Raw genomic sequence first — 26,734 nt, forward strand, 5'->3', positions numbered from 1 at the left:
TGAGAAGAAAATATGAGAAAAACAGGCAAAATTCAAATCACAACAGAAGGGAAGCAGAGCACATTTATCTGCTAAGTTAAATGTACATATTTTCTAAAGGTCATTGACTCATTGAACAGAAAATGAGCAAAGTGACAGAAGATATAATATAAACAAAGCCCAGACATATTAATGACTTACTCAAATCAGGCAGTTGCTCAGAGGGGGTAGCTAAAATGTGAAAACGTCTGGGTTAGGTACAGTTTGAATTACATAACACTGATTCCTCTTGATGCAGACCTACAGAAATGACAAAAATAAGCTAAAAGAAGTAAAAAAATTTCTCAGAACAATTCAACCTTCACTGTTTCCTTTATCTTTTTCTTATATAAGATTTTTGTTATTATTATTTTTTATTACACTTTAAGTTCTGGGATACGTGCACAGAACATGGAGGTTTCTTGAAGACATATACATGTACCATGGTGGTTTTCTGCACCCATCAACCCATCATCTACATTAGGTATCTCTTCTAATACTATCCCCCCAGCCCCCCACCCCCTGACACGCCCAGGTGTGTAATGTTCCCCTCCCTGGGTCCATGTGTTCTCACTGTTCAATTTTTATTTAGGAGTGAGAACATGCAGTGTTTTGTTTTCTGTTCTCATGCTAGTTTGCTGAGAATGTTGGTTTCCACCTTATCCATGTCCATGCAAAGAACATGAAATCATCCTTTTATGTGGCTGCACAGTATTACATGGTATATGCACATATGTGTATATGTGCCACATTTTCTTTATCCAGTCTATCACTGATTAACATTTGGATTGGTTCCAAGTCTTTGCTATTGTGAACAGTGTCTCAATAAACATATGTGTGCATATGTATTTATAGTAGAATAATTTATATTCCTTTGGGTATATACCTAGTAATAGGATTAATGGGTCAAATGATATTTCTGGTTCTAGCTCCTTGAGGAATCGTTGCACTGTCTTTCACAATGGCTGAACTAATTTAAACTCCAATTAATGGTGGAAAAGCATTTCTATTTATCCACATTCTCTCTAGCATCTGTTGTTTCCTGACTTTTTAATGATTGCCATTATAACTGGTGTGAGATGGTATGTCATTGTGGTTTTGATTTCCATTTCTCTAATGACCAGTGATGATGAGCTTTTTTTATGTTTGTTTCCCGCATAAATGCCTTTTTTTCAGAAGTGTCTGTTTATATTCTTCACCCACTTTTTGATACATTTTTTTCTTGTAAATTTAAGTTCCTTATAGATTCTGGATATTAGCCTTTTGTCAGATGGGTAGATTGCAAAAATTTTCACCCATTCTGTAGGTTGCCTATGCACTCTGATGATAGTTTATTTTGCTGTGCAGAAACTCTTTAATTAGATCCCATTTGTAAATCTTGGCTTTTGTTGTTACTGCTTTTGCTGTCTTAGTCATGAAGTATTTCCCTATGCCTATGTCCTGAATGGTATGGCCTAGGTTTTCTTCTAGGATTATTATTTAGGTCTTACATTTAAGTCTTTAAATCAGCTTGAGTTCATTTTTGTATAAGGTGTAAGGAAGGGATCCAGTTTCAGTTTTCTGAATATGGACAGCCAGTTTTTTCAACATCTTTTATTAAATAGGGAATCCTTTCCCCATTGCTTGTTTTTGTCAGGCTTGTCAAAGATCTGATGGCTGTAGATGTGTGGCATTATTTCTAAGGCCTCTGTTCTGTTTCATTGTTCTATATATCTGTTTGGGACCAGTACCATGCTGTTTTGGTTACTGTATCTTTGTAGTATAGTTTGAAGTCAGGTAGCACGATGCCTCCAGCTTTGTTCCTTTTTGCTTAGGATTGTCTTGGCTATGCAGGCTCTTTTTTGGATCCACATGAAATTTAAAGTAGTTTTACTAATTCTGTGAAGAAAGTCAGTGATAGCTTGATGGGTATAGCATTGGATTTAAAAATTACTTTGGGAGTAAATGCAATCAAGAATAGAGTCGACCGGAGGACTCAAGATGGCGCTGTGAGAACAACCCAGGATTGGAGCTCTTCTCGTTGAATCTGCAAACGGTGAGTCAGTGCTACATTTCCAGACTGATCTTTGTTGCCCACAGAATGGGGAAACTCCCAAGTATAAAAAAGACACGGGACGCCAGGCAGTAGGTCTGCCTGGCGAAGCCGGCAGCCGGGGCGGCGGCGGCCGGCCCTACCCAGCAATCCCCACAGGGCGCGCTTGTCCGGGTGCCCTGTTGAACCGGCAACCTGAGACTTGAGAGGGCTGGACTTGAGACTGAATGAGACTTGGACAGTAGCCCAGCCCAGGGGATTGCAGGAATTGGGATACCCAGTGGGACGAACAAAACCGCAATTTCAAACTATCCTGAGTAGACAGTCCGAGACGCTCTGTGGGGGAGGGGCGTCCACCACTACCGAGGCAACCCGCCCCAACTGAGATACACGCCTACTGCTGACGCAGCCTGCCGTTGCTGAGGCAACACGCTACAACAAAGAGACTCCGCCGCACGGCATGGCGGAGACCACAGCAGAGCCGGCAGGAACAGCACGAATCACACAACAGCAGGGCGGAGCCTCGGCAGCCAAAGAGTGGCTAGTCTGCCTTCTAGTTGGGCAGGACACCTGATCGGACATCCAAAAATAAAGCCCAAACCCATCAACACAGAGCATTTGAGAAAAAAAAAAAAAAAGGAGTTTTTTAATGAGCTCAGTTGCAGCAGAATCAAACATAGCAGCCTAACAGCCCTGAATGAACAACAGAGTGCACAGCTCAGCAATTAAACCCCTATAAAGTACAAACTGTCTCCTCAAGCAGTTCCCTGACCCCTCTATATCCAAAAGACTGACATTAGGCAGGCATCATCCTGGGACAAAGAGAGCAGAAAAAGAAACTGGTAGCCTCCCTCGCTGTGCCACAGCTACTAGAGGTGCACCCCAGACAAGCAGGGTCTGGAGCGGACCTCAGCAGTAGTACAGCGAAGGGGCTAGACTTGTAGAAGGAAAACAAAGCAACAGAAATACTTCATCATCAACATTCTGGGTGTCCACTCAGAGACCCAAACGAAAAGTCAGCAACTACGCAGACGACCAGCGGACAAATCCACAAAGATGGGAAGAAACCAGCGCAAAAAGGAGGAAAACACCCAAAACCAGAACACCTCGCCTCCTAGAAAGGACCAAAACTCCTCACCAGCAAGGGAGCAAAGCTGGACGGAGAATGACTGTGACGAAATGACGGAATTAGACTTCAGAAGATGGATAATGAGAAACTTTTGTGAGCTAAAAGATCATGTATTAAATCAATGCAAAGAAACTAAGAACCTTGAAAAAAGATTTGAAAAAAGATTCGAGGAAATGATAACAAGAATGGATACCTTAGAGAGGAATATGAATGAATTAAAGGAGCTGAAAAACACAATACGAGAACTTCGCGAAGCAAACACAAGTTTCAATAGCCGAATTGACCAAGCAGAAGAAAGAATATCTGAAGTCGAAGACCAACTCAATGAAATAAAACGAGAAACCAAGATCAGAGAAAAAAGCGCAAAAAGGAATGAACAAAGTCTCCAAGAAATGTGGGACTATGTGAAAAGACCTAACCTACGTTTGATAGGTGTACCAGAAGGGGACGAAGAGAATGAATCCAAGCTGGAAAATACTCTTCAGGACATCATCCAGGAAAATTTCCCCCACCTAGCAAGACAAGCCAACACTCAATTGCAGGAAATACAGAGAACACCACAAAGATTTTCCGCAAGAAGAGCAACCCCAAGGCACATAATCGTCAGATTCAACAGGGTTGAAATAAAGGAGAGAATACTAAGGGCAGCCAGAGAGAAAGGTCGGGTCACCCACAAAGGGAAGCCCATCAGACTCACAGCAGATCTCTCGGCAGAAACACTACAAGCCAGAAGAGAGTGGGGGCCAATATTCAACATTATTAAAGAAAAGAACTTTCAACCCAGAATTTCATATCCAGCCAAACTGAGCTTCAGAAGTGAAGGAAGAATAAAATCCTTTGCGAACAAGCAAGTACTCAGAGATTTTGTCACCACCAGGCCTGCTTTACAAGAGCTCCTAAAAGAGGCACTACACATAGAAAGGATCAACCAGTACCAGCCATTCCAAAATCACACTGAATGCTAAAGAGCTTCAACATAATGAAGAATCTACAACAACTAACAGGCAAAACAGCCACTTAGAATCAAAATGGCAGTATCAAATTCACACATAACAATATTAACCCTAAATGTAAATGGACTAAATTCACCAATCAAAAGACACAGACTGGCAAATTGGATAAAAATCCAAAACCCATCAGTGTGCTGTATCCAGGAAACCCATCTCACATGCAAGGATACACAAAGGCTCAAAATAAAGGGATGAAGGAAGATTTACCAAGCTAATGGAAAGCAAAAAAAAGCAGGAGTTGCAATTCTCATCTCTGATAAAATAGACTTTAAAGTAACAAAGATCAAAAGAGACAAAGAAGGCCATTACATAATAGTAAAAGGATCGATACAACAAGAAGAGCTAACGATCCTAAACATATATGGACCAAACACAGGAGCACCCAGATACCTAAGGCAAGTTCTTAATGACTTACAAAAGGACTTAGACTCCCACACAATAATAGTGGGAGACTTTAACACTCCACTGTCAATACTAGACAGATCAACCAGACAGAAAATCAACAAGGATACCCAGGACTTGAACTCAGACCTGGAGCAAGCAAACCTGGTGGACATTTACAGAACTCTCCACCCCAAATCCACAGAATACACATTCTTCTCAGCACCACATCACACCTACTCTAAAATTGATCACATAATTGGAAGTAAAGCACTGCTCAACAAATGCAAAACAACAGAAATCATAACAAACAGCCTCTCAGACCATAGTGAAATCAAGTTAGAACTCAGAATTCAGAAACCGACCCAGAAACACACAGCTTCATGGAAACTGAACAACTGGCTCTTGAATGTTGACTGGGTAAACAACGAAATGAAAGCAGAAATAAAGAAGTTCTTCGAAACCAATGAGAACGAAGACACAACGTGCCAGAACCTCTGGGACACATTTAAAGCAGTCTCTAGAGGAAAGTATATAGCAATAAGTGCCCATATGAGGAGAATGGAGAGATCCAAAATTGACACCCTATCATCAAAATTGAAAGAGCTAGAGGAGCAAGATCAAAAACACGCAAAACCCAGCAGAAGACAAGAAATAACTAAGATCAGAGCTGAGCTGAAGGAGATTGAGACACGAAAACCCTTCAAAAAATCAATAAATCCAAGAGCTGGTTTTTTGAAAAGATCAACAAAATAGACAGACCACTAGCCAGATTGATTAAAAAGAAAAGAGAGAACAACCAAATAGATGCAATAAAAAACGATAAAGGGGAAATCACCACAGATTCCACAGAAATTCAAACCATCATCAGAGAATATTACAAACAACTCTATGCACATAAACTAGTAAACCTGGAAGAAATGGGTAAATTCCTGGACTCCTGTGTCCTCCCAAGCCTAAGCCAGGAGGAAGCTGAAACTATGAATAGACCAATAACAAGGTCTGAAGTTGAGGCAGCAATTAAGAGCCTACCACACAAAAAAAGCCCAGGTCCAGACGGGTTCACAGCCGAATTCTACCAGACACACAAGGAGGAGCTGGTACCATTCCTTCTAAAACTATTTCAAACAATCCAAAAAGAGGGAATCCTTCCCAAATCATTTTATGAGACCAACATCATCCTGATACCAAAACCCGGCAGAGACCCAACGAGTAAAGAAAACTTCAGGCCAATATCCATGATGAACATAGATGCAAAAATCTTCAATAAAATATTGGCAAGCCGATTGCAACAGCAAATCAAAAAACTTATTCATCATGATCAAGTAGGATTCATCCCAGGGATGCAAGGCTGGTTCAACATTCGCAAGTCTATCAACGTAATTCACCACATAAACAGAACCAAAAACAAAAACCACATGATTATCTCAATTGACGCAGAGAAGGCATTTGACAAAATTCAACAGCCCTTTATGCTAAAAACCCTCAATAAACTCGGTATCGATTGAACGTATCTCAAAGTAATAAAAGCTATTTATGACAAACCAACAGCCAATATCATACTGAATGGGCAAAAACTGGAAGCATTCCCGTTGAAATCTGGCACTAGACAAGGATGCCCTCTCTCACCACTCCTATTCAATATAGTACTGGAAGTTCTAGCCAGAGCAATCAGGCAAGAAAAAGAAATAAAGGGTATTCAAATAGGAAAGGTGGAAGCCAAATTGTCTCTATTTGCAGACGACATGATAGTATACCTAGAAGACCCCATTGCCTCAGCCCAAAAACTCCTGAAACTGATAAACAACTTCAGCAAAGTCTCAGAATATAAAATCAATGTGCAAAAATCACAAGCATTCGTCTACACCAATAACAGACTTAAAGAAAGCCAAATCAAGAGCGAACTGCCATTCGCAATTGCTACAAAAAGAATAAAATACCTTGGAATACAACTCACAAGGAACGTAAGGGACCTCTTCAAGGAGAACTACAAACCACTGCTCAATGAAATCAGAGAGGACACAAACAGATGGAGAAACATTCCATGTTCATGGTTAGGAAGAATTAATATCGTGAAAATGGCTATACTGCCCAAAGTAATTTACAGAATCAACGCTATCCCCATCAAGCTACCATTGACTTTCTTCACAGAACTGGAAAAAACCACCATGAACTTCATATGGAACCAAAAGAGAGCCCGCATAGCCAAGTCAATTCTAAGCAAAAAGAACACAGAGGGGGGCATCACACTACCGGATTTCAAACTATACTACAAGGCTACAGTAATCAAAACAGCATGGTACTGGTACCAAAACAGAGATATAGACCAATGGAACAAAACAGAGGCACCGGAGGCAACACAACATACATACAACTATACAATCTTTGATAAACCTGACAAAAACAAGCAATGGGGAAAGGATTCCATGTTTAACAAATGGTGTTGGGAAAACTGGCTAGCCATGTGCAGAAAGCAGAAACTGGACCCCTTCCTGACACCTTACACTAAAATTAACTCCAGATGGATTAAAGACTTAAACATAAGACCTGGCACCATAAAAACCCTAGAAGGAAATCTAGGCAAAACTATCCAGGACATAGGAGTAGGCAAGGACTTCATGAACAAAACACCAAAAGCATTGGCAACAAAAGCCAAAATAGACAAATGGGACCTAATGAAACTCCACAGCTTCTGCACGGCAAAAGAAACAGTCACTAGAGTGGATCGGCAACCAACAGAATGGGAAAAAATTTTTCCAGTTTACCCATCTGACAAAGGGCTGATATCCAGAATTTACAAAGAACTCAAACAGATTTACAGGAAAAAAACAAACAAGCCCATTCAAAAGTGGGCAAAGGATATGAACAGATACTTTACGAAAGAAGACATATATGAGGCCAACAGTCATATGAAAAAATGCTCATCGTCACTGGTCATCAGAGAGATGCAAATCAAAACCACATTGAGATACCATCTCACGCCAGTTAGAATGGCGATCATTAAAAAATCTGGAGACAACAGATGCTGGAGAGGATGTGGAGAAAAAGGAACACTTTTACACTGTTGGTGGGAGTGTAAATTAGTTCAACCATTGTGGAAGACAGTGTGGCGATCCCTCAAGGCCTTAGAAATAGAAATTCCATTTGACCCAGCAATCCCATTACTGGGTATATATCCAAAAGACTATAAATCCTTCTACTATAAGGACACATGTACACGAATGTTCATTGCAGCACTGTTTACAATAGCAAAGACCTGGAATCAACCCAAATGCCCATTGATAATAGACTGGATTGGAAAAATGTGGCAGATATACACCATGGAATATTATGCAGCAATCAGAAATGATGAGTTTGTGTCGTTTGTAGGGACATGGATGAATCTGGAGAACATCATCCTCAGCAAACTGACACAAGAACAGAAAATGGAACACCGCATATTCTCACTCATAGGTGGGTGATGAAAAATGAGAACACATGGACACAGAAAGGGGAGTACTAAACACTGGGGTCTATTAGGGGGAAAAGGGGAGGGCCAGTGGGAGGGGGAGGTGGGGAGGGATAGCCTGGGGAGAAATGCCAAATGTGGGTGAAGGGGAGAAGAAAAGCAAAGCACACTGCCATGTGTGTACCTACGCAACTGTCTTGCATGCTCTGCTCATGTACCCCAAAACCTATAATCCAATAAAAAATTAAAAAAAAAAATTACTTTGGGCAGTATTGCCATTTTCACAATGATCACTCTTCCTATCCATGAGCAGGGAATGCTTTTCCATTTGTTTGTGTTCTGTCTTATTTCCTTGAGCAGTGGTTTGCATTTTTCCTTGATGAGGTCCTTCACATGCCTTGTAAGTTGTATTCGTAGGTGTTTTATTCTCTTTGTAGCAATTGTGAATGGGAGTTACTCATGCCTTGGCTGTACGTCTATTGATGCATAGGAATACTTGTGATTTTTACACATTGATTTTGTATCCTGAGACAGCTGAAGTTGCTTATCAGTGTAAGAAGATTTTGGGCTGAAACAATGGGATTTTCTAAATATACAATCATGTCATCTGCAAACAGAGAAAATTTGACTTCCTCTCTTCTTATTTGATTACAGTTTTTTTTTACTTCTCTTGCCTAATTACCTTTGCCAGAACTTCCAATACAATGTTGAACAGGAGTGGTGAGAGAGGGCATCCTTAGCTTGTGCCAGTTTTTAAAGAGAATGCTTCCAGCTTTTGCCAATTCAGTATTATATTGGCTGTGTTTGTCATAAATAGCTTTTATTATTTTGAGATATGTTCCATCAATACCTAGTTTATTGAGAGTTTTTAGCCTGAGAGGTGTTAAATTCTATCAAAGGCCTTTTCTACAACTATTGAGATAATCATGTGGGTCTGGTCATCGGTTCTATTTATGTGATGTATAAAGTTTATTGATTCACGTTTGTTGAAACAGCCTTGCATCACAGGGATGAAGACAAATTGCTCATGGTGGATAAGCATTTTGTTGTGCTTCTGGATTTGTTTTGCCAGTATTTTATTGAGGATTTTCACATCGATGTTCATCAGGGATATTGGACTGAAATTTTCTTTTTTTGTTGTATCTCTGTCAGGTTTTGGTATCAGGATGATGTTGGCCTCATAAAATGAGTTAGGTAAGTTCCTATTTTTCTGTTGTTTGGAATAGATTCAGAAGCAATGGTATCAGCTGCTCTTTTTACCTCTGGTAGAGTTTAGTTGTGAATCCATCTGGTCCCAGGTTTTTTGTTTCTTTTTTGGTTGGTAGGCTGTCAATTACTGCCTCAATTTCAGAACATGTTATTGGTCTATGTAGGGATTTGACTTCTTCCTGGATTAGCCTTGGGAGGGTGTACTTGTCTAAAACTTTATCCATTTCTTCTAGATTTTTCTAGTTTATTTGCATAGAAGTGTTTATAGTATTCTCTGATGGTAGTTTGTATTTTTGTAAAATTAGTGGTGATATCCCCTTTATCATTTTTTTGTGTCTATTTGTTTCTTCTCTTTTCTTCTTTATTAGTCTGGCTAGTGGTCAATTGATTTTTTTTATCTTTAAAAAAAAAAAAAAACAGCTCCAGAATTCCTGGATATTTTGAAGGGCTTTTTGTGTGTCTATCTCCTTCAGTTCTGTAGTCATCTTAGTTATTTCTTGTCTTCTGCTAGCTTTTGAATTTGTTTGATCTTGCTTCTCTAGTTTCTTTAATTGTGATGGTAGGGTGTCAAATTCAGAACTTTCCCACTTTCTCCTGTGGACATTTACTGCTATAAATTTCCCCCTAAATACTGCTTTACCTGTGTCCCAGAGATTCTGGTATGTTGTGTCTTTGTTTGTTTTTGCCTTAATTTCATTATTTATCCAGTAGTCATTCACAAGCAGGTTGTTCAGTTTCCACGTAGTGGTGTGGTTTTGAGTGAATTACTTTATCCTGAGTCCTAATTTGATTGCACTGTGGTCTGAGAGACTGTTTGCTATGATTTTTGTTCTTTTGCATTTGCTGAGGAGTGTTTTACTTCCAATTGTGTGGTCAATTTTAGAATAAATGCAATGTGGTGCTGAGAAGAATATGTATTCTGGTGATTTGGGATGGAGTGTTCTGTAGATGTCTATTAAGTCTGCTAGATTCAGAGCTGAGTTCAAGTCCTGAATATCCTTGTTAATATTCTGTCTCATTTATCTTCCTAATTTTAACAGTGTGATGCTAAATTCTACCACTATTATTGTGTGGGAGTCTAAGTCTCTTTGTAGGTCTCTTTGAATGTCTCTTTTTAAGTCTCTTTTTACACCTCTTTGTAGGTCTCATATATATTTAGGATAGTTAGCTCTTCTTGTTGCATTGATCCCATTACCATTATATAATGCCCTTCTTTGTCTTTATTGATCTTTGTTGGTTTAAAGTGTGCTTTATAAGAGACTAAAATTGTAACCTCTGCTTTTTTTTTTTTTTGCTTTCCATTTGTTTCATAAATCTTACTCCACCTCTTTATTTTGAGCCTATGTGTGTCTTTGCATGTTAGATGAGTATCCTAAATGTAGCACACCAATGGGTATTGACTCTTTATCCAATTTGCCAGTCTGTTTCTTTTAATCAGAGCATTTAGACCATTTACAGAAGTTTAATATTGTTGGGTGTGAATTTGACCCTGTCATTATGATGCTAGCTAGTTATTTTTCCCATTAGTTTTCTTCATAGTGTCGAGATCACTATGGTGACCACAATTTGGTTTGCTTTTCAGTGGTTGGTACCCATTTCTACTTTCTATATTTAGTGCTTTCTTCAGGAGCTCTTGTAAGGAAGGCCTGGTGGTGACAAAATCTCTCATCATTTGCGTGTCTGTAAAGGATTTTATTTCTCCTTTGCTTATAAAGCTTAGTTTGGCTGGATATGAAATTCTGAGTTGAAAATACTTATCTTTAAGAATGTTATTATTGACATCCTGGTCTCTTTTAATTTGTGGGTTTGTTAAATATTGGACCCCAGTGTCCTCTCATTTGTAGGGTTTCTGCAAAGAGATAAACTGTTAGACTGATGGGCTTCCCTTTGTGGGTAATCTGACCCTTCTCTCTGGCTGTCCTTAACATTTTTTTCCTTCATTTCAACCTTGGTCAATCTGACGATTATGTGTCTTGGGGTTGGTCTTCTCAAGGAGTATCTTAGTGGTGTTGTCTGGGTATTTCCTGAGTTTGATTGTTGGCCTGTCTTGCTAGGTTGAGGAAATTCTCCTGGATAATATCCTGAAGAGGGTTTTCCAACTTGGTTCCATTCTCCCTGTCATTTTCAGGTACACCAATCAAGCATAGGTTTGGTCTTTTCACATAGTTACATTTTTTTGAAGGCTTTGTTTGTTTGTTTCATTTATTTTTCTCTAATCATGTATTCATGCTTTATTTCATTAAGTTGATTTCAATCTCTGATATCTTTTCTTCCACTCAGTAGATTTGGCTATTGATACTTGTGCATGCTTCATGAAGTTCTTGGGCTGTGTTTTTCATCTCCATCAGATCATTTGTGTTCTTCTCTAAACTAGTTATTTTAGTTAGCAATTCCTCTAACCTTTCATCTATGTCCTTATCTTCCTTGCATTTGGTTAGAACATCCTTCTTTAGCTAAGAGGAGTTTGCTATTACCCACCTTCTGAAACCTAATTTTGTCAATTCATCAAACTCATTCTCTGTCCAGTTTACTTTCTTTGCTGATGAGGAGTTGTGATCCTTTGGAAAAAAATCTACCTTTGGTCTTTGTTGTTGGTGACTTTTGAATAGGGTTTCTGTGTGGATGCCCTTTTGATTGATGTTGATGCTATTCCTTTCTGTTTGTACATTTTCCTTCTAACAGCCAGTACCCTCTTCTGCAGGTCTCCTGATGTTTGCTGGAGGTCCAATCTAGACCCTCTTTGCCTGGGTAGCACCAGCAGAGGCTGCAGAACAGCAAAGATTGCTGGCTGTTTATTCCTCTGGAAGCATCATCCCAGAAGGGCACCTGCCAGATATCAGCTGAAGCTCTCCTGTATGGGGTGTCTGTCAACCTCTGCTGGGAGATGTTTTGCAGTCAGGAGGCATGAGTATCAGGGACCCACTTGAGAAGGTTGTCTGTCCTTTAGTAAAGTTTGAGTGCTGTGCTGGGAGATCCACTGCTCTCTTTAGAGCTGGCAAGCAAGAATGTTTAAGTCTGCTGAAGCTGAACCCAGAGCCACCCGTTTCCCCAGGTGTTCTCTCCCCGGGAGATGGGAGTTTTATCTATAAGCCCCTGACTGGACCTGCTGTCTTTCTCTCAGAGATGCCCTGCCCAGAGAGGAGGAATCTAGAGAGGCAGTTTGGCTACAGCAGGTTTGCTGAGCTGTAGTGGGCTCCACCCAGTTTAGACTTCTGGGTGGTTTTTTTTTTTTAATTTTTTATTGGATTATAGGTTTTGGGGTACATGAGCAGAGCATGCAAGACAGTTGCGTAGGTACACACATGGCAGTGTGCTTTGCTTTTCTTCTCCCCTTCACCCACATTTGGCATTTCTCCCCAGGCTATCCCTCCCCACCTCCCCCTCCCACTGGCCCTCCCCTTTTCCCCCCAATAGACCCCAGTGTTTAGTACTCCCCTTTCTGTGTCCATGTGTTCTCATTTTTCATCACCCACCTATGAGTGAGAATATGCGGTGTTTCATTCAAACCTCAGTAATGGAAGATGTCTCTCTCCCAACCAAGCTCCAGAATCCTAGGTTGACTTAAGAAGCTGTGCTGTCAGAGAGAATTTCAAGCCAGTGGATCTTAGCTTCCTGGGCTCCATGGGGATGATATCCACTGAGCTAGATCACTTGGCTCTCTAGCTTAAGTCCCTTTTCCAGGGAATTGAATGGTGCTGTCTTGGTGGTGTTCCAGGCACCACTGGTTTGTGAAAACAAAATCCTGCAGCTAGCTTGGTGTCTGCCCAAATAGTTGCCCAGTTTTGTTCTTGAAACCCAGGACCCTGGCGGTATATGCACCAGAGGAAATCTCCTGGTCCGCAGGTTGCAAAGGCCATGGGAAAAGCACAGTAACTCGGGAGGAATGCACTGTTCCTTACAGGACAATCCCTCATGGCTTCCCTTGGCTAGGGGAGGGAGTTTTCTGACCCCTTGCACTTCCCAGGTGAGGTGACACCCCACCCTGCTTTGGCTCATCCTCCATGGGCTGCACCCACTGTATAATCAGTCCCTATGATATGAGTTGGAAATGCAGATATTACCCTTCTTTTGTGTCAGTCTTGCTGGGAGCTGTAGACCAGAGCTGTTCCTATTCAGCCATCTTGCCAGCCACCTTCCCCTTATATTAGATTCTAATCCAAAAGGTATTATCCTGTAAGATTAAAGATAATCATCAATGGTCAGACACTATATGAAGCCAAGTCTACAGAGATATACAAGAATTAAACATAAAATATTGTTACTCTGAATCGGTATGGAGAGCTGAAATAGGACTTTTCAACCTTTTTTTGTGGATAAGGTAATAAATAGATAAGGTAAGAACATAGCTTTTTACAAATGGAAATAACTAATCTTTAAACCATGTTTAATTCTAATGTAGTTTCTCGAGTCTATTTTAAAAGGTAAGTCTGAATGGTTATTCTTTTGAAGTCCATGTTGACCACAATTGTTTCCCAAGGCAGAGACAATCCTTGGTTGTTTCTGCCTATTTTTTCATGGTTTAATTCATAAGCAATCTGGCATTAAAAGAAGCTGGTGTAAACAAAACATTTTTAGGGACAACACTAATCATTTGGGAAAATGGTGATATTACACTGTAAAATGAGTGTATCATTCTCATTAATTTATTTCTGTCTGTCTACTCTTTAATTGTATATGTGTTACCCATATAAAAGAAAATTGTCCCATTAATTCATAAGAGATATATATTTGTAGTTTTCAATACATGATATCTGTTTAAACCCTCAGTGAGGCTCCCTACTATGTATAATTTCTTAAAAATTGGCTACTTCTTTTAAAATATTTTATTTATTTTAAAAGAATATTTTCTTATTTAATCAGCATGCTGCCAGATGTATTACATAAACTTTCAATAAAATAAGGATATGTATTTTACTTAGGCTTGAGGCAATTTATTAATTAGAATAAGTTAATTATGACTCATAAACATAACTTGTAATTCAAGATTTTACATTATTTGGTTTGTCTCTTTTTAAAAGTCCAATAATTTTTTATCAATAAATTAATTCCTATAAATACGGCTTATAAGTTGCAGCATTCTCAGGAGAGTAGATTAATTGCCTGTAATAAAATATAAAATATAACTGATAATATTAAAATGCATAATACATTTTACAAAATGATAAAATTAAATCATAATAGCATTTGGAAAGAAGCAGTATTATCTAGTAGTTATTCAAAAACTACCACTTGTGACTTGATCAAAATTCAGTCATATATAAAATTGAAGCTATTTGACCATATTAACAACATATAAAGTAATATTTAGTTGTAGTATTATACACTACTAAGAAGTAGGTAAATTAAACCTTATGCAAGATTATGTTTTTTGTCCTAATACCGTGTAATGTCAACTCCTCCTGTGATTTTTCCTTTACGATTTAAACAATTCATTTGCATTATAAGAAAATTTTTAAAAAATGAACAGACACAGGAGAAGATAAAATTTAATATATATTCATATGTAGAGCTACTCCCTTTCAGTTCCCTCTAAAGTTTTCATAAACAGTCAATATCTTCGAATCAAAAACAATAGCAATCCTTCATATTTCCATAATATTTTGACTTTTTACAGGATGTTTACCAATATTTTATCCTCACAAAAATATTGTGAGAAAGAAATAATAGCATTTTCTTTTTTTTTTATATTTCTTTTTTATTTTTTTATTTTTTTTTTTTAATTTTTTATTGGATTATAGGTTTTGGGGTACATGAGCAGAGCATGCAAGACAGTTGCGTAGGTACACACATGGCAGTGTGCTTTGCTTTTCTTCTCCCCTTCACCCACATTTGGCATTTCTCCCCAGGCTATCCCTCCCCACCTCCCCCTCCCACTGGCCCTCCCCTTTTCCCCCCAATAGACCATCTCACACCAGTTAGAATGGCGATCATTAAAAAATCTGGAGACAACAGATGCTGGAGAGGATGAGGAGAAAAAGGAACACTTTTACACTGTTGGTGGGAGTGTAAATTAGTTCAACCATTGTGGAAGACAGTGTGGCGATTCCTCAAGGCCTTAGAAATAGAAATTCCATTTGACCCAGCAATCCCATTACTGGGTATATATCCAAAAGACTATAAATCATTCTACTATAAGGACACATGTACACGAATGTTCATTGCAGCACTGTTTACAATAGCAAAGACCTGGAATCAACCCAAATGCCCATTGATAATAGACTGGATTGGAAATATGTGGCACATATACACCATGGAATATTATGCAGCAATCAGAAATGATGAGTTCGTGTCGTTTGTAGGGACATGGATGAATCTGGAAAACATCATCCTCAGCAAACTGACACAAGAACAGAAAATGAAACACCGCATATTCTCACTCATAGGTGGGTGATGAAAAATGAGAACACATGGACACAGAAAGGGGAGTACTAAGCATTTTCTTTATTTAATAGGCATATTAAGGAATTGAACAGTTTAATGACTTGTTTCCAGTGACATAGTTAATTAAAAAAAAACAAATCTAGAACCCACATATTTACATGTTCTATCACTTGGTACTTTTCACTGCATCATTTATCCAGACTTGACTGTTGATAATGTGATGATAATTACAATATCTAAATTAGTCGAGACAGAGTATACTATGCTATCTAACAACAACCTCCAAATCTCAGTGCTTTAAAATATAAATTTATTTCTCACTCATCCTACATATCCAATATGGATTGTCAGGGGCCTCTGCTTCTTATTCAGTTATTTACTGACCAGATTGGCAGAGGTTCTACCATCCTATAACTGTACCATCTGAAATACATGGCCCATTTGATCAACAGGTAGAAGAGCAGAAGAACATGAATAATTCACATGCACCATTACTAGATTTGGGTCCAGAAGTAATACACATCATTTTCACTTAAAGCCTATGGGCCAGAACCTGTAGTACAACATAGCCTTATCTAACTACAAAAAGGCTAGGAAATGTAGAGAAGTACATCAATTTTTTTGATAGGCTGTAAAATATCTCTGCCATGATAGCTAATATTATTGAATTTATTTATATGTGTTAGGTGTAATAAGAGTGTTGTGTTATTGCCTTATTTAATCCTTACCATAGCTCTGTACTATAAATATGACCATTGTACCAATGAGAGAACTGAGTTTTAGAGTGACAATATGTACAAGGTAACATGGAACATAAATGGCAGAGTTAGGAGTTAAACTCACATTCTGACTCTTTGCTTGGCCTTTTATTCTAGAGCTAAAAACATGCAAATCCATTTCATGGCTTCTAATCTTGTGATTCTTTGTTAATGTGAGTCATAATTTTTACCTACTCACCCCAACACTTGACACTTATTTTCACTTCTACTTTTATTCTATTTATTTACAATATATTGAGTGAAAGAAGGCAGATAAATGAATTATAAAGAAACTCATTTTGTGTTATATTATTCACTCTCTCACAGTAGTACCCTGTATTCTACAGTAGGCAATAGAAGCCAGTCAACAAAGATACTTAATTACTTGAGTCTACTTTTTGTTGCTCCAGTGCATAGCAGTCATTCTCCTTACTGAGGCTTGTTTAAATATAAAAAAGTCTATTATCTGCATTGTATCTTCTTTGTAAGAAGGTTCTAATTATATTCATAATGATAATTCAGAATATACCTGTTGTATGATGTTTCCTTTTTTAACAGCTTACAACTAAGTTCACCTCTAAACTATATTTGCAATTAAAAATAAGTAAACTCTCATATATATATGTATATACATATATATAGAAAGAGAGCGAGAATGGTAGTTTTGCAGAAAAAAGAGCTAAAATGAACATTTTTAGATGTTCCTGTTATCACAACACTCAATTACCAGAAATTTACACATCATTTCTAAATATTTCTGAGTGTTTTTATTAATTGATATTTAAAACTTATGAGACTGGCTGATGCGGAAAATATTGGCTTTATAAGTACATTTTACTAAATAGTGTGAACAATATTTTACTAATACTATGGTTGGAATGTGTCCTCTCCAAAAATCAAGTGATAAAACGTAATAGCAAATTTGATAGTATTAAGAGGTGTGGCTTTTAAGAGGTTATTAGGTCATGAGGGATCCTTTTCTTGTGAATGAGATTAAAACTATTATGAAAGAGGCTTCCTGAAGAGTTCAGCTTCTTTCCTCTCTGCCTTACACCATGTAAAGACATAGCATTCCTCCCTCTTGATGATGCAACAACAAAATGCTATTTTAGAAGTAGACAGCAACCTTTGTCAGATAACTGAACCTACTAGTGCCTTGATTTTATACTTCTTAGACTCCAGAACTGAGAAAAATAAATTTGCATTCTTTAAAAATTACCCAGTCTCAAGTAATTTGTTGTAGCAACACAAATGAACTAAGACAACTAGTGTCCCATAGACTCATTTAATTCAGGGGTTAAAGTGAACTTCCTTATTACACCAATGGGGAAATTGGGGCCTATGAGAAGTTATTTATTTATAATCAGGTAAATAGCCAAGCCTCCGTATTCTCTGTCTAAGCTAATTTAAAATAATATGAAAAGAAAGCTTCTGCACAGCAAGGCAAACAATTAACAGAGTGAAAAAAAACACCCTTAACAGAGTGAAAAAAACACCCCGCAGAATGGGAAAAATATGCTCAAACTATGCAGACAGCAAGAAACCAATAGCCAGAATATACAAGAAACTTGAAGAACCCAACAGCAAGAAAACAAATAGTCCCATTAGAAACTGGGCAAAGATCTGAGTAGACATTTCTAAAATGAAGACATACAAATGGTCAACGAGCACATGAACAAAAAGTCTTAATATTGCAAATCATTAGGAAAATACAAATCAAAACCACAGTGAAATATTATTCCATCCTGGTTAGAATTACTGTTAATAAAAAGACAAAAGATAACAGATGCAGTCTCGGATGTGGGCAAAAGTAAATCGTGCACTAAATTGGTGGGAATGTAAATTAGTACAGCCATTGTGGAAAACAGTATAAGGGTTTCTCAATAAATAAATAGTGATACTATATGATCCAACAATCTCACTACTAGGTATGTATCAAAATAAAAAAAGAAATCAGTATATGAAAGAGATATCTGCACCCTCATGTTTATTGCAGGAGAATTACCAATAGCCAAGATATGGAATCAACTAAGTTCCCATCAACAGAAGAATAGGTAGAGAAAAGTGGTACATAAATATACAATGGAATAGTATTTGGCAATAAAAGTAAATGAGATCATGTCATTTTCAGCAACATAAATGAAACTAGAGGTCATTATTTTGAGTGAAATAAACCAGACATAGGAAGCCAAATATCTTATGTTGCTACTCATATGTGGGAGTTAAAATAGTTGATAGCATAAAGAGTAGACTGATGGTCACTAGAGGCTGAGAAGCTGAATGAAGGTTAGGAGGGGGATGAGGAATAATTGAATAATGGATACAAATATACAGTTAGCTAGAAGAAATAACTTCCAGTGTTCAATAGCACAGTAGGATGACTGTAGCTAACAATATATTGTATATTTTAAAATAGCTAGTAAAGATGCTAAATGTTTCCATTGTAAAGAAATAAATGTTTTAGGTGATAAATATCCTGAATACCATGATCTGATCCTTACACATTGTATACATATATCAAAATATCACATGTACCACATAAATATGTACAATTATTATGTATCAATAAAAAACTTTAAAAATAAAATAATAGTAATGTTTACATAATTTTACTTCTAAAAAGTTAAAATCAAAGTCTCTTAAAATAGTATAAACACTTTTATTAGGTAAGCTAACACTATTCCATTATGTATTTTAACACTTATCCTAGGATAATTACATTGGAACTTTGTCATTGAGTATCAGAAAATAGCTAAGAATATACTCAAAAGAGGTACAGAAAGAAAACAGATATAGAAACACGTCTAGACTATCAGCATTACTAACACGTTAACTGAGATGCTATAGCCATTTTTAGGTATCTTCATGCCATTTGACTTATACAATAAGCATGGATCATATATTTTTTTTAAAAGAACAGGTTTTTTATTGCATTTTAGGTTTTGGGATACATGTGAAGAACATGCAAGATTGTTGCATAGGTACACACATGGCAGTGTGATGTGCTGCCTTCCTCCCATCACCTATATCTAGCATTTCTCCCCATGCTATCTCTCCCCCAAAAAGAGCAGTTTTACAATTTTTTTCAATACAATAGTAGATACATTTGTTTAAAATATTTTAACAGCTAATCTTAATGTACTTTGCAGATTTTAAAGGGTAAAAAAATGAGAAATTTTATGCAAAACCAAAACAGAGGTTTTGATGCATTAAAATAACAGTCAGGGCATGTAAGATGTGTCACTCTGTTATGACAGAGCACTGAATTCTTATCTCAGTTGTGTGTATTGGGCAAACAGAAAGTAATCTTAACGAGATTAATTTATTTTTTGATATTTTAAATGGAGATGGAAATCCCTGCCCTGTCAAACTCACAAATTTATTGTGTGAATAACCTAATTAAATGTATAGGAAAGATCCTGAGAAAATAAAAATTGCTCCACAAACTTAAGGTATGACTTTGTAAGTTAACATATAGACTAATAGTCCCTGCATATATGCATTATATATATATATATATATATATATATATATATATATATATATATATATATATCAACAAGTATCTTACTGAAATAACTCATCATTTTGTTCACTTTATAGAAGGCAGGAAAAAGGCCAAGAAGTTAGGTTACTTGTGTTAAATTCTATAGCAAACAAAGGACTAATTTGATGAGTTATTATTTTTGTAGGTACCTTCTATGTACCAGGCACTACACTAAGTAATTTACAGATATGCTACTTCTTCATCGTTGGTCTAACTTTGAGAAGTAGATGTTATTTCCTCCATTGTACAAGTGAAGAGAGGGAAGACCAAGGAAGTTCAATAAATTGCTCAAAGTCACACAGCTGGTAAGTAAGTGTAGCAGAGCCAGGATTCATATCCAAGTTTATCAGACTCCAAAGTTCTTTCCTTTATTTTGTGTTGTATTTTAGAGATTATATTTATCTGCCTGAGTAATGTTTAATTTCTTTTGGCATGGGTACATATTTTCCAGACATTGAAGTTGCGTAGACTAGCAAAGCTTATTTTTTTTCTCACTTGATTTCTCCAACAAAAGAAATGGCTCTCTTCTGATGTCTGTTTTGTTGACCTTGTGTCTACTAAAAATCTTTTTTCTAACTTCCTCTTTCTGTAAGAATGAAATGTTTCTGACTGAATATATCATACCCCAGAAATTTGGGGCCTTTTTGAGTTTAAAGTGTTTACAAGGATAGCCTTTTCCCCTGGACTTGATTATCTCATTGACAGCAGCCAATATCCTCATGCGTCGAAATGTATTTACTTATAGGCACATAAGTAATTCATTTATAAAATTGAATTATCTCACCAGGAAGATTGCTTGTTTTGATTGTGTAACTGTCCTTATGAAACGGACTTACTATTGATAAAAGCCAGATGTAAAGGGAAAACAGTCCATTTCATTACTCTTTAAATGTTTAAGTTTATTAACCCTTGCACTTCATATTTTTTTAAGTTCAGTGGTAGTGTGGAAGTGTGGTAGTGTGGAAGCAATCTGTTGTTGACTTTTAATATGCAAAATAGTAAGTGCTTGCAACATGCTATAACAAAGAAAAGAGTTTGGGTTTTAGAAGAGTTTCATGGAAAACATTTACAGCTCATCTTTAAACTCTTGTGTATTGTTAATTTTTTCTCATTTATATTTTTAATCAAAATTGTTTTAATGTGTATAATGTATGTGATAATGTCTGTCATAAGAGTAAGTGCTGGTTCTTAGTATCTCCAAAGAAACTTCCTATATTAAGACATATTCTGTGTGTTATTGGTTTGGGTGCAACACATAAGCATACTTCTTAATAAAACATTTGTCATGTTCTTAAATAATAAATTTAATGCCAGGTAATAATGTAAACACTTTCATAAATTGTATCTTAATCTTCATGGCAACATTCTGGGGTATGTACTATTTATTTTTGATATTCTCACTCTTCAGATGGAGGAAGCTGACGCTTAGAGAGTTTACATAACTTTTTTATGGTCACAAAACTGGGAAGCAGTAAAACCAGGACTTGAATCTAGAAAATGTGGCTTCAGAGTCTATACTCTGAACCAGTACCATATATTTGTTCTTTGTTTCTTTAGAAACTAGTTAAGCATGATGTTATGTTAAGCACCATACATAAAAGCAAGCAATTCCTTTTTAATTTTTTAATAATGGCACCACAATTCTCCCACTCTCCCTCGAACAAAACAACAAAGTCACCTTATACATCCTTTCCTCTAACTTCTTACATAAAATCAGTCTTGAATATCCACAAATTCTCCCTCTGCAAAGGCTAATTCCATTACCTCTGCTACCATAGCAGTCTAATCCCTAATGTCTTATCACCCCTAGACTGTTAGTACTTCTCTCTGTCCAGTTATCTCCTAGTCCAAATTATGCTACATATCACTACTTGAGATATCTCAAGGTAGACTTAAAACTATGTCACTGTTCATAAGGTTTCTGAAATCTGTAGTAATTAACTTCAAACTACTCAATGTGAAATTCAAGGTGCTCAATAATCTGGACACAGTGAGCCTTTCTATGCTTATTTCTTAGCTTTTATTCACATATGCTATGTTCCAACCTAAAAAAAAAAACTATTCCAAATTATCTAAGAACAGCTTTTAATTTTATTTCTGTCTTTATTTCTTTGTTCAATAGTGTTCCTTCTGCCTATAATTACCTTCCATGTAACTTCTCTATTGATTTTTACTCAGTCTTTAAAAGCATACCGCAAATTTTACTTTATCTGTTATTTGGTTTCTACTTCCTACATTTAAAATTTGTATTTATTTCTTGAGTTGAATACTCGTCAGAACCTTCCTTCCACTCTCTTCATATTGTGGCTACTGGTATAATTATTTGTGCTCTGCCTTTAACTTTCTTTCTAGAAGGTAGGCTTCTTAAGCTCAAAAGAGATGCTTTTCTAATCTTTGCATTCTACAGAGAGTTAGCCAAATTCCTTAGACTTTTTAAGCATTTGATATTTATTGAAATGCATAGAAATGGTCTTTAACATCTTCTAGGGATTTAAAGTATCTGCATCAATTGAATTATGATTTTATATTCTAAATCAGTAAAATAAGTAATCTCAGCTTAAAATATAAGTATTCCTGAGAACAGATTATTAAGATTTAGAGTAGCAAATGATACCCCAGCATAATGCAAGTCAAATTAAAAATAATCTTTTTGTTATTATAGGACTTCTTGAAATACTGCCTATCTGCCTGCCTGCCGAAATGGTATGAGTTCAAGTTTAAATCCTAGAGTAATTATATTGCTCTACCAACAAAGAATTGGCTCTGTCTCTCATCAAAAATGTAAAAGTATTGCTGATGTATGCCTGAGTTCACCAAAGCTTATGCCTGATATAAGATAGGAAAGTTAATTTTCTACCCATGCAAGAAAGCATATACCCTCCAAGTCTGAAGGACAACAGAAACTGATACAAACTTAAATTCCAGCTGAAAAGTTGAGGAAATTAGCTGGAAAGGCGGTGATATTATAATCCATAGACCTATGATATGGACTTAGATTATTACAAACAAGTTGTCTGAGCCTGAGTCTTCTTTGTTTTCATAAAATGACAAGGATTTGATTAAAAAGGGTTTTTTCCCTACATTATGAGTCAAATTGTATATATTGTATACATAAGTCAAATTGTCATTTATTGATGCCCAGAAAGAGGAGACACATAGATGCAAATTATTTCTGGGAAGGGTTTCCAAAACATTTATAATAGAAGTAGCTAATGCTTACTATATGACAGGTATTTTCATAACTGCTTTATGTATCTCACTTAGTAGTCACTAAAACCCTATGAGATCATTAGCATTAAAATCACACCCATTTACAGACGAGAAAACTAAAGTATATATATATATATATATATATATACACACACACACTTTAATAATAGTCATGCTATTATTGGTATATTGATATTTATGGTGCATTTGATAAGTTATATATATATGTATATATATTTTATATAAATATAACTTGTATATATATATGACAAGTTTTATATACATATATTATATATATGTATATAACAGTAAATATATGTATATATGTATACATATATTATATATATGTATATATAACTTGTCATATATATATACAAGTTATATATATATGTTATATATATATATATAAAACTTGTCAAAGACACCATAAATATCAATATACCTCAGAGATATTGTGGGTTCCCCAGTTCCAGACCACCTTGCAATAAAGTGAATATTGCAATGAAGTGAGTCACATATTTTTTAAATTTCCCAATGCATATAAAAGTTAAGCTTACAAGATACCATAGCCTATTGTGTACAAGAGAATTACATCTAAAAAGAAGTACATACTTTAATTTTAAAATACTTTATTTCTTAAAAATGCCAAGGATCATCAGATCCTTCAACAAATCATAATCCATTTGCTGTTAGAAGGTCTTGTCTAAATGCTGACTGCTGCTGACTGATCAGGTTGGTGTGCCTGTGGCAACATTTTAAAATAAGACAACACTTGCCACGAAAAAATAACATACATGGGAATACAGCTGACTCGAGAGGTGAAATGTCACTACAAAGAGAACTACAAAACACTGCTCAAAGAGATCAGAGACTAGACAAAAAAAATGGAAAAACATTCCATGTTCATAGATCGGAAAAATTAGTATCGATAAAATGGCCATACTATGCAAAACATGTATAGATTCAATGCTATTCTTATCAAGCAATCATTGAGATTCTTCACAAAACTATAAGGAACAATGGTAAATTCATATAGAACCAAAGAAAGCTTGAATAGCATTGCAATTCTAAGCAAAAAGAACAGAGCTGGAGGCATTACACTAGCAGACATCAAAGTATACTGCAGGTCTACACTAACCAAAACAGCACATTACTGGTACAAAAACAGACAAATAGACTAATGGAAAAAAAAATAGAGAACTCAGAAATCAGGCCACACACATACAACCATCTGACCTTTGACAAATCTGACAAAAACAAGTAATGGGGAAAAGATTCCCTATTCAATAAATGATGCCGGGATAACTGGCTAGCCATATGCAGAAGATTGAAACTGGACTCCTTCCTTACACCATATCCAAAAATCCCTCAAGATTAATTAAAGACTTAAATGTAAAGTTCAAAACTATAGAAACCCTCTAAGACAATTTAGGCAATACCATCGTGGACATAGAAATGGGCAAAGATTTCATGACCAAGATGCCAAAAGCAATAGCAAAAAAACACCAAAAATTGACAAATGGGATCCAATTATGTAAACAAACAACCTACAGAATTGGAGAAAAATCACAATCTATGCATCTGACAAAGGTCTAATATCCAGCATCTACAAGGAACTTAAACAAATTTACAAGAAAAAATAAAGAACCCCATTAGAAAGTGGGTAAAGGACATGAACAGACATGCTTTTTAAAATAAGACATATATGCAGCCAACAATCATATGAAAAAAAGCTCAACATCATTGATCATTAGAAAAATGCAAATCAAAACCACAATGAGATACCATCTCACACCAGTCAGCATGACTATTATTAAAAGCTATAAGAAATAAAATAAAATAAAAGCTCAGAAAACAACAGATGCCAGTAAGGTTGTGCAGAAAAAGAAATGCTTATACACTGTTGGCCAGAGTGTAAATTAGTTTAACCATTGTGGATGACAGTGTGATAATTCCTTCAAAGACTTAAAGAAAGTAATATCATTTGGCCCAGGAATCTCATTAATAAGTATATACTCAAAAAATATAAATCATTCTACCAAAAAGACACATGCATGCTTATTTTCATTGCAGCACTATTCACAATAGCAAAGATATGGAATCAACTCAAATGTCCATCGATGATATATGGATAAAAAAAATGTAGTAAATATATACCATGGAATAATATGCTGCTAAAAAGACAATGAGATTATGTCCTTTTCAGAGACATGGATGGAGGTGGAGTCCATTATCCTTAGCAAAATAAGGCATAAACAGAAAACCAAATACCACGTATTCTCACTTATAAGTGGGAGCTAAATAATGAAAATACATGAACACATAGACGGAAACACTGGAGCCTGTTGGAGGGTTAGAGGAGGGAGAGGATCAAGAAAAATAACTAGTGAGTACTAGACTTAATACCTGAATGATGAGATAATTTGTACAACAAATCCCCGTGACACATTTATCTAAGTAACAAACCTGCCTATTTACCTCTGAACTTAAAAGTGAAAAATAAAATAAAATAAAGTTTTCTCCATCTATTGACTTCTTTTCATAAAATTTTTTTTGTAGTAAGTGATGCTTTTTGATAGCATTTTACCTATCGTAGAATTTCTTTCATAGTTGAAGCCAATCTTCTCAAATTCTACTACTGCTTTATTGGCTACATAATATTCTAAACCCTTTGTTGTCATTTAAACAATGTTCATAACATCTTTATCAGAAATAGATCCCATCCCAAGAAACTACTTTATTTGCTCATCCATATGAAGCAACTTATCATCTACTCAGTTTTCTCATGAGACGGCAGTAATTTAGGCTTATCTTTGAGTTCCACTTCTAGTTTTAGTTATCTTGTTATTTCCACTACATTTGCCAGTACTTCCTTCATCGAAGGGTTGAAACTTCAAAGTAATCAATGTGGGTTGAAATAAACTTCTCAAATTCCTATTAGCATTAATATTTTGACCTCCTCTCATGAGTGATAAATAGTCTTAATGTCATTTAAAATAGTGAATCCTTTCCAGTAGGTTTTCCATTTACTTGCTCAGATACCTCAGAAAAAGTGAGCATTTTCATTCCATTTATAACTTGGCTTTTTGGTGCAAGAAGCCTACCTTCTAGCCTGTCTTATTTTTTGACATGCTCTCCTCATTTAGCTTAATTATTTCTAGCTTTTGATTTAAAGTGAGAGACAAGCAAGTCTTTCCTCGCTTGAACTCTTAAAGGCTGTTGTGCAGATATTAAGTGGCACAATTTTAATATTGTCATGTCTCAGAGAGTAGAGGTCTCGGCAGAGGAAGAGAACTAAAGAAGCAGCTGGTTGGTAAAGCAGCTAGAAAAGACATAACATTTACTGATTAAGTTTGCCACCTTATATAGGTGTGTGTCATGGGGCCTCTAAACAATTACAATAGTAACATCAGAGATCACTGATCACTGTAACAGATATAATAATGATGAAAAATTTGAAATATTGTGAGAATTACCAAAATGTGTCACAGGTATAAGAAGTGAGCATATGCTCCTGGAAAAAATAGCACTGATATACCTGATTGAGACAGAGTCATCATACACCTACAATTTGTTTAAAAAATGCAGTATCTGTGAACTGCAACAATACA

This window comes from Callithrix jacchus, chromosome X, assembly GCF_049354715.1.
Source record: "Callithrix jacchus isolate 240 chromosome X, calJac240_pri, whole genome shotgun sequence".
In the NCBI taxonomy this organism is placed as follows: domain Eukaryota; kingdom Metazoa; phylum Chordata; class Mammalia; order Primates; family Cebidae; genus Callithrix; species Callithrix jacchus.